Raw genomic sequence first — 9,163 nt, 5'->3', positions numbered from 1 at the left:
AATTTGGGGTATGTACCTTTTGCATAGCATTAACGTACTTATACACACAAAAGGAAATGTAAAATCGTGAATCGGACAATAGTTGTTCTTTAACTAACACTAAAAAAACAAAGAATAACCAGGTAATTTTTTACTACTCAATGCTTGAGAGTGTAAAAAATGTTTTCTAAAGATTATGAGAAATTAGATTTTTTTATTGCTTTTGTTGATCATACTCATCATGTTTCGTGCAAACATCTACATTTACTGTATGCATTTGGCACATACATACATATTTATTCAAAGCGACACACAATGCATTCTCAATCCATATGTTTATCAGTACGTGTGTTCCCTGTGAACAAAAGGGAACAAATCAGAACAATATTTGAAGGCTCCCTTATTCATAATTTTTATAAATTAAATATACTAGAACTTGACATGTCCATGCAGATGTATATTCATTAAAAAATAACCAACCAATATGAAATATTTAGATTTTTTGGTTGTTTTAGCATATTTTAATGCTTGTTTTGTTTTATTTTGAATAATTTTAAGCCATCTTGGAAATGTGTTTTGGCCCCCTGACTGAAAATCACTGAGCTACAGTATTTCTGTTCATTACAAAGATAAATCTAAATAACTACTGTAACTAACCTTACCAGTGGCGGCTCATGACTGCTCTTCCGAGGGGCGCAAATTCAAAATATGTGTTTGGAGTGTCATGTGTGTTGTTTGTGTTTTCAAAATAAGGGTTTGTTGTGTCATGTTAACCATGTGCATTACGTGTTTTGTCAAAATAAGTGCCTGCCTCACACACGTCAAAACCTTTTATGATAAAATATACGCTCACATTCACAAAATACACGCGAGACACTCCCTTAACAGTAAACTCTGATTACGCATGAGATTATGCAAGTATCTGGCAAACGCGAGCTCTTTTATCATAAACCCTTTAGACGCGTCTGCAGCAGGCACTTATTTTGACAAGACACGTGATGCACATAGGATCACTCAACGCGCAGAACCCATATTTTGAAATTACGAACCACATACATGACGGGCTACATACATGTTGTGACGAATTTCGCATCAAGCGCCCTTGAATAAAGAAGTCACCGACCGCCACTGAACCTTACACATTATAGGCTTTTGATTAAACCTTAGTGGGCGTGCATACCAAACCCCTTAGGGGCTGGACACACCAAAACTTTCAAACGCCTGGAAAACGCCAAATGTCAGCTGTTTTTTCAGCTGAGTGCCAGCTTTCTTCAGCTAAGCGCTTTGGTAGCTCTGATACGTCAGCTGTGAGACGGTTGGTTGCTGTGATACTTAATTGTCCCGTCCCTCCTCCACTGTGATTGGACGGCCGCGTGATAACTGACATTGACGAGCGGAGCTTTTCATCAAAAGTTGAACATTTTTCAACTCTCGGCACTCAGCGCTGAGTACGGAAAAACCGCCGTGCGCCGGTTTTTCAAATCAGTTTCTAAACTTGTCATCTGTTGTACGCTTATTGAGAAAGTGATGTCCTTGCTTCATAGGGCTCAAAGTCTGACTCATGTTAATTGGGAGAAGGAATGCAATTTTGACTACAGATATTTAAAGTAGTCTCTCAAAAAATATAAATATGCATGTAATGGTTTGCCTATACAAGAACCATTTAAAAACATTTTAAAATAAAATACACAACTAAAACTTAAAATTCAAGACAACTTCCTAATGCAATAAATTTGCATTATCTTGAAATGTGAAGTACTGCTTATGGCACACTGCAAAACTTCTGGTTCACGCTCTGAACGTCACAGCTCTAAATCTCAAGAGTAGTCATGCTGTAAGACACATTTAAATGCAATACTGTCAGAAAGTGTGTCGACGAGAACTTTTTTGTGCTGTCAGCTCATCCTCATATCCTATCACCGGAGCCTGGATTCATGCCTGAAAAGAACCTATGAATTCTGATGAACTGTTTCATCAAGTTCCCATTTTCAACTGGGTTTTGAGATAAGACTAGCTCATCAAATGACACCGACTGTTTAAACAAAGCTACCTGTCTCTAACCAAGAGGAACCATCGGTGTTTGAACTTCTGCGCTGCGTTGTTTTATCTTAGAGAGAGCTTCCCGACTCGCTCTCTTCGCTGTCTTTGCTCTGAAAGTTCAATTTCAATATTTTCAATAAATCAATATTTTGAGAGTAGATTAAAATTCTTCCATTATTTTTCTTATAATAAGCGAGGGCACACAATACGCATTTTCTCTTTGTCTATGTAACCTTTATTTAGCATTTTGCACACGAGTCATAATGGATTCAGGTGTGTGAGCACTGATCTCAAGAACAAATTGACAACAAATAGAGGAAGGGAATGCAATACAACCAAAAGCAGCAGTTCGTCACAACAGCGATTAACATGTTTGATTACTATTGGGCATTTAAAGGGACCATAATGTTTTCTGCACTCTTCACTGAACCCCACTTACTGTATGTTATTCAAGGTTTGTGCAGCAATAAATAAATAACCACGTTTTACATTCGCTCACTTGTGATGTAAGTTCTGATCATGATTCCTGCAGCATTGTTGTCCACATATGCCCTCCATGTTTCACGCTGCTGATCACGATGGGCCAACCTGCTGAATTCTCAATAGGCAATCATTTGTAAATGCGCAATTATATTTTAACATGCTCACGGTCACAATGTCAAAAGCTGACAATGGCATTCTTTCCCCCTTGCAGTAGTAACACACGAATGATGGAGATCTTTAAGCATTTCTGTTGACAGAGCACCTCTCAGGTCCACTGCAGTTTTTTCCAGGCATTAGCTTGCAACCCGCCAGATGCCAGACATCAGACATGCTTATTCACTGTCAAACAGATGCTCCTCGGATGCTTTATGCTTCAGTCCTCCTCTTTCTGCTGCTGGGGACGGGTTCATACAGGAATGAACCTGGGTGACATTCGGCCCTTGTGTCGGTGGCAGGCCTAGCTGCCTAATGAAGGGACACGGGTTGGCTTGGCACACCATTTATTAACGTCAGGGAGAGTCACAGCAGGGTCTGCTGCACACTTTAATGATGGCACACTCGGGCACAGTGTTTGGAGGCATTTGTGTGAGAGAGCTGCAGTCACATCAGCTATAGGCTTTGAATTTATAGACGGCCAATTCTTTTGAAGAGGAAACGGCATTTAATGTGAAATGTAAAGTATACAATTTTTAACAAAGTCTGGATCTGTAATTCATTAAAAAAAATTCCAAAAATACAATTTAAAAATATTTTTGGCCAAAGTATCACATTAATGGATTCTGCGAAATACTAAAGCAACATTTCTGAATGGCCTGAGGCATTTGATCATTTGATATGTTATTCTTTGTTTATCTTTGACCTTAAATTGTAGACTCTGGGATCTTAAACCTGAGCACATTTGATTTTCTCAGGTTTAAAGAAATCATGGACCTTCATTTGTACAGTTAAAAGAAAATTTTATTTTAAATTCTGTCTAAGCTGTGTCTATAACCCCAAGGACACTTAAATGTTGTTAAATTGCCACTTAGAAAAACATGATTGAATGCTCTGGAATTTTTACAGCAAGGATATATCTCACAGATGACAGGCATCAAGAAACCTTAAGCAGACAGGCTGAGAGGTGTCAAACATTTATTTGAAAATATATGATTATACATCCTAAAAAATGGGTCAAATATGGACAAACCCAACCATTGGGTTATAAAAAAAACCTATGCTGGGTTTGTTTTCACTTATTAAGCTAATATTGTGCGTAGTTCAAATGTGTATACAGATATTTTTCTTTCCTGTTAGGTACATTATGGCATAAATTTGGTTCGAAATTGAAGTGTCAACTGTACATATGGTTTCATTAATCATTGTATAAATATTGAGGGGGTTTTAACTGTTATTTTTGATTATCGGGGTAAATGCATCATTTACTTCGAAACTCCAAAAAGGCCTAAGGGAAGCTTTTTTTGCATAAATAACTACTCACAATCAAAGCTGACCTTTAAAGCCAATTAGCTTTTAGTATCCCTTTAGTGTGCTGTCAAGCCTTCTTGTAGAGAGAAATAAAGCTGGAGGTTAATGCAACATGTAAAGATAAACTATCAAATTATTTCATATTGATGAAAATAAAATCTAAATTAGTGAAGGTTTTCAAAACAAATGCTGCAACACTGAGCGACAAAGCCTTAAGTAAATTGAAGGAGCATGGAAAGGTTTTAGGTTACTAGTGGTTGCAAATCTGCCTAGATGCAATCCACCATGCAAAAGATTTTAAGTATATGACATTGCTAAGATTTTAGCAATGTCATATACTTTTCTGATGAGACATTGCATAAATTACATACTTATTATATCCAGTTATGTCCGTTTATCATTTGGGATTAAAAAGATGCGTGAAAAGAGGATCTATGATCAACTGATTATACACTCACCTAAAGGATTATTAGGAACACCTGTTCAATTTCTCATTAATGCAATTATCTAATCAACCAATCACATGGCAGTTGCTTCAATGCATTTAGGGGTATGGTCCTGGTCAACTCCAAACTGAATGTCAGAATGGGAAAGAAAGGTGATTTAAGCTATTTTGAGCATGGCATGGTTGTTGATGCCAGACGGAATAAACAGAATGAGAACATGGATCCATCATGCCTTGTTGCCACTGTGCAGGCTGGTGGTGGTGGTGTAATAGTGTGGAAGATGTTTTCTTGGCACACTTTAGGCCCCTTAGTGTCAATTGGGCATCGTTTAAATGCCATGGCCTACCTGAGCATTGTTTCTGACCATGTCCATCCCTTTATGACCACCATGTACTCATCCTCTGATGGCTACTTCCAGCAGGATAATGCACCATGTCACAAAGCTTGAATCATTTCAAATTGGTTTCTTGAACATGACAATGAGTTCACTGTACTAAAATGGCCCCCACAGTCACCAGATCTCAACCCAATAGAGCATTTTTAAGATGTGGTGGAACAGGAGCTTCGTGCCCTGGATGTGCATTCCACAAATCTCCATCAACTGCAAAATGCTATCCTATCAACATGGGCCAACATTTCTAAAAAATGCTTTCAGCACCTTGTTGAATCAATGCCACGTAGAATTAAGGCAGTTCTGAAGGCGAAAGGGGGTCAAACACAGTATTAGTATGGTGTTCCTAATAATCCTTTAGATAAGTGTATAAAAACTAGACCTTACAGCATAGCATCAAAATGTATTTAGCCATATTGAAACCTTAAAACAATGTCTGGCTCAACATAGCTTTTACCACGGTGTGGTAAATCACTGTAAACCGGATTGCATTTGGGACTCTTTGAAGAATTCAGATTGGATTTTTGCAGTATTGCACAATAAGCAATCCAGTCTGTCTCTCTGCTGTGGTTTAAATGAGCCGATCCAGACGTGAGTTGAATCTTCAAAACCATTGTTCATCTTTCATCTGCTGAAAAAAAAACAATAAAATGCTATAGTTTGGTGTCACTCAAATATAATTTCACATAAAACTGTGAAACAATGGTCTTTTAAAAGACCCTGTGAAATTCATTGAAACATTTTCTTTAATTTTGTGTTGACATGTATCTTATTGAAACAATAAGTCTGGTTGCTGTATATTAAATATGCATATAAAATGCATATATGGTGCACTTTATATGCATAAAAATTCATATATTTATCTGATGTGAATCATACAAACATTACGATTATTATAAAAGCAATAATAAAGCACCACTCCTAAACCCAATGTGACTGGGAAGAAAGCAAATTGTACAAATCTCATTTGCATGTTTAAGTACAAATTTGTACAAATTAACCACCTTGTAAAATACTTAACTGCCATAAGTTAAATAGCCAGTTGTGTTGAAATAGCCAAAGTACATGAGAGTTCAGATGCAAAACCAACAAAGTGCATGCAAGCTTTATTTGGGAAAAACATTTCCACGAGCATTTGGTTAATATCCTGATTTCATTTTTGATGTGCAGCTTTTGCATCTGAGCTAATCGTGTGCTTTTTTTAACTTATAACACATGATAACATATACCAAACATGTTTTTTACAGTGACTTACATAAATGTTCTGCCAAGAATGTCCCTATTTGTGAAAGTACTTTAGGATCCATGATACTGTAAGTAGGAGTTACACTGTGGAAGGAGAGAAAGGAAAGAAATATGTCTTACCATTCATCTCTAGAGCATCATTGATTTCTGGTATATATTTTGCCCATGTACAAACAAGATGATTAACACTGTAAGACAGCGAAAACACAACTCAAACTATGTTGGCAGTGACCTTGAGAAGGCACTGTTACTTTGACAATGCTCGGTCTGTTAGATGATGTTGTCTACATCCCTGCAATTATCTTCAGTTTTCAGAACAAATCCCTCAGCTGAATTTGCCAAGTGTGTTATGTTACCGTAATGGCAGAGAATGAGAGAGTTCAAGTGTGTTCCTGCAGGCAGATGGTGTCATTGTATCACTGTCAACGCTCTGTATTTTTAGTCCAAATGTATTAATTGACTCTTCAATCATAACATGCACACACAGAAAAAAACTTCTAAATGAGACTCAAGCTTTGAGCAATGTAATTTGTTCAAAGTCAAACTTTCTTTTAGTTTTTTCTAACCAGCTGTACATGTGCTCGAGAGGGAAAGATATCAATTTGCATTTGTTAAATGTATTAACAGTAATCAATTTAAAAACTAATCATAATTTAGCTCATTAATTCTCTTGGTTGCTTTTTTAAAGGAAAAAAAATGTTAAAGTAGGCTATGCAAATTTTATAGGAGTATACTGTGTTATGCCGTACTGGTGTGTCTTTTATACAGAAAATATCTTTTTTTTTTTTAAGTGTAATACAATTTAAAGCAACACTATGTAGTTTCCATGTAAAAATGACTTACAGCTCCCCCATGTGGTTGAAAAGCGCAACAGTGCCTGGTATCAGGCACTCTTCTGCAGGCAGGGGGAGGGGCGGAGCTGTGTTTCCTACCCTCCACCGCCACTTTCAGAGTGTGCTTGTAGCAGCTAGGAGGCTGCTCAGGTTGCAGCAACAGTACCATTTGTCCAGTTAAAAGTTGTTTTAACACTGAAATAATTTTAGAGACATTATTTAAAGGTAAAAAAACTACATAGTGTTGCTTTAAAGTGATTTGATAGTTGTGTAATGATAATTGATGTTATTGAAGAAGGTCTTGAGTCTCATTTGTCTGGTAACCTACAATAGGTGCTTCATGTGTTCTTCTAATTACCATTTGTTATCAAGTAGAAAATTATAAATCAACATGATTTTCTTAAGTTTCATTGTTTGTTTATAACCATGCGACTATTTATACAGGGCTCAGCATGAATAAGTACCTCCATTTGAAAATTTAAAATTTTCTCCATTTGTTAGTCAATTTGAGACCAATTTGCTGTATTTTTACACACCAGTTTTTTTTTAAACATTTACAGTATGTTCTTAACATAAGTGTAAAAGTCACCATCTTAAGGATACTAAAAATAACACATTTAAATCCAATGAGGTGATGCAAAAATGAGTACACCCTACAAAAATTCTTTAAAAAAAAAACCAATCTAATATTTTGTATGGCCTCCATTATTTTGGATCTGAATCACTTTTACCCTGTGCTTCTTCTAAAATGAATTAGTGACCTTAGATGTGTGTTTTGGGTCACAATCATGTTAAAAGATTGCCCGGTGACCAACAGCACGGAGTTACATCTTCTCTTTAAGTATTTCACAATACATCTATTCATGATGCCATCTATAAAATTCAACTCTCCAACACATGCAGCACTCATGCAAGCCCACATGTTATCATGCATTTTTCATTGTACTCTTCACCCTTGCCACACCATAAAGTTTGGAACACCTCAGAACCACAAAGATTCATCTTTGTCTCATTACTCCACAGCGAGACCCAATAGACTTTACCTTTCTCAATATGATCTCTAGCAAAAGGCTTTTTGTGCATTGGCTTTACCAGTGGCTTTTTCTGTGGATGACAGCCATGCATGCCTCTCCTTTGCACTGTACGTCCGTCATGTGGTGTCACGGGAAACACCCCAGCTTGACTTTCTAATGATTTAACCAATTGTGCTGAACTTGCATGATGATCACAAAAAGCTCTTGACGAGGTGTTAACTTCAGTAGACGTCCTGGACATCACAAAGAGCTTCCCACAAATCCATCCTTTTTTTAATTTTTGGATCCCTTTCGTGACAGTATTCAAACTTATTAGCAATGCATAACTAATTATCTTGAAACCTTGGCCATTTTATGCAAAGAAAAGATTACTTTATTTCTCACGTCTTGAGATTTCTTTACCATGTGGTGCTATTCTGTCACCATTACATGAAAGTGGATTTTCCCTCTTAAATACCACTCTCAATTACCATCCTGTGACCACCTGTGTGGTGATTAATTATATTCATAATTTCCCACTGAATTCCTGTTAATTACACTTTATTTAATTTTTTGCTAACATATTCATCGGTGTGTACCCATTTTTGCATCACCCCTTTTGATTTAAATGGCGTGTTGCAGGTTAACCACCACTGTCGATTAATGGGTACATAAATCACTCAAGATATGTGTATAATTTTTAAAATGTCTCAAAAATGGTCTTAAAGACCACTTTTTTATGTTTTTGGTATTAACTGTTTTTACGCAATTCTGCGATGACGTCACGTTGGGGAGAAGTGGAGAATGCCTCAGCCAGAGCCATAGAGATAGATGAGACATTTATTGCTGTTTAATACTTACGTATATAATTTGGAAATCATATATACATCGTAGGAAATATATAATGTGTTTTACTGCAAAGATACCATGCTAATTATTATTTATGATATATGTGGAGATAAATAAAACTTCGCAAATCTGCTGATTTGATCCATTCATGTCCTGACCACCAGGCTAGAGATTTTTAAACATCCTTAATCCACACTTACTAGTCTATCAAATAATATCTCAAATATATTGTTTTGTGAAATAAAAGGATGCTTTGTTATATTGTTTATGCGATTATAACGAAACACACAATCATTTTATGCAGCAGCAGTCAGCAGCTGCAGCATACTCGGATCCGACCGCATACATACTGTAATAAACAGGCGTTCGGCGGCTTTTTACATCACGACAGACTATGCCATTTGAGGAGGAACCGCTCAT

The 9,163-nt window shown here is 36.7% G+C and overlaps 1 protein-coding gene across 10 annotated transcripts in view; it reads right to left on the bottom strand.

The window, feature by feature from the left end:
• Window positions 1–1,943: 1,943 nt before the first annotated feature.
• khdrbs2 (KH domain containing, RNA binding, signal transduction associated 2) overlaps window positions 1,944–9,163 on the bottom strand; it is a 90,017-nt gene continuing 82,797 nt past the window's right edge. For 3 of the 10 annotated variants that reach the window (XM_055170437.2, XM_055170436.2, XM_055170438.2), the window contains exons 13-14: window positions 6,059–6,132; window positions 1,944–5,431 (exon numbers count right to left, since the gene is read on the bottom strand). The gene's annotated coding sequence lies outside the window, so the exon portion shown is untranslated. Of the gene's footprint in view, window positions 5,435–6,058; window positions 6,133–9,163 lie in introns of all 10 variants that reach the window. The other 7 variants (XM_055170429.2, XM_055170431.2, XM_055170435.2 and 4 more) reach the window with 4 other exon arrangements.

This window comes from Misgurnus anguillicaudatus, chromosome 11 (assembly GCF_027580225.2).
Source record: "Misgurnus anguillicaudatus chromosome 11, ASM2758022v2, whole genome shotgun sequence".
NCBI lineage: Eukaryota > Metazoa > Chordata > Actinopteri > Cypriniformes > Cobitidae > Misgurnus > Misgurnus anguillicaudatus.
Note: the sequence above shows the minus strand (reverse complement) of the source record. Positions and strands in the feature narration are given on the sequence as shown.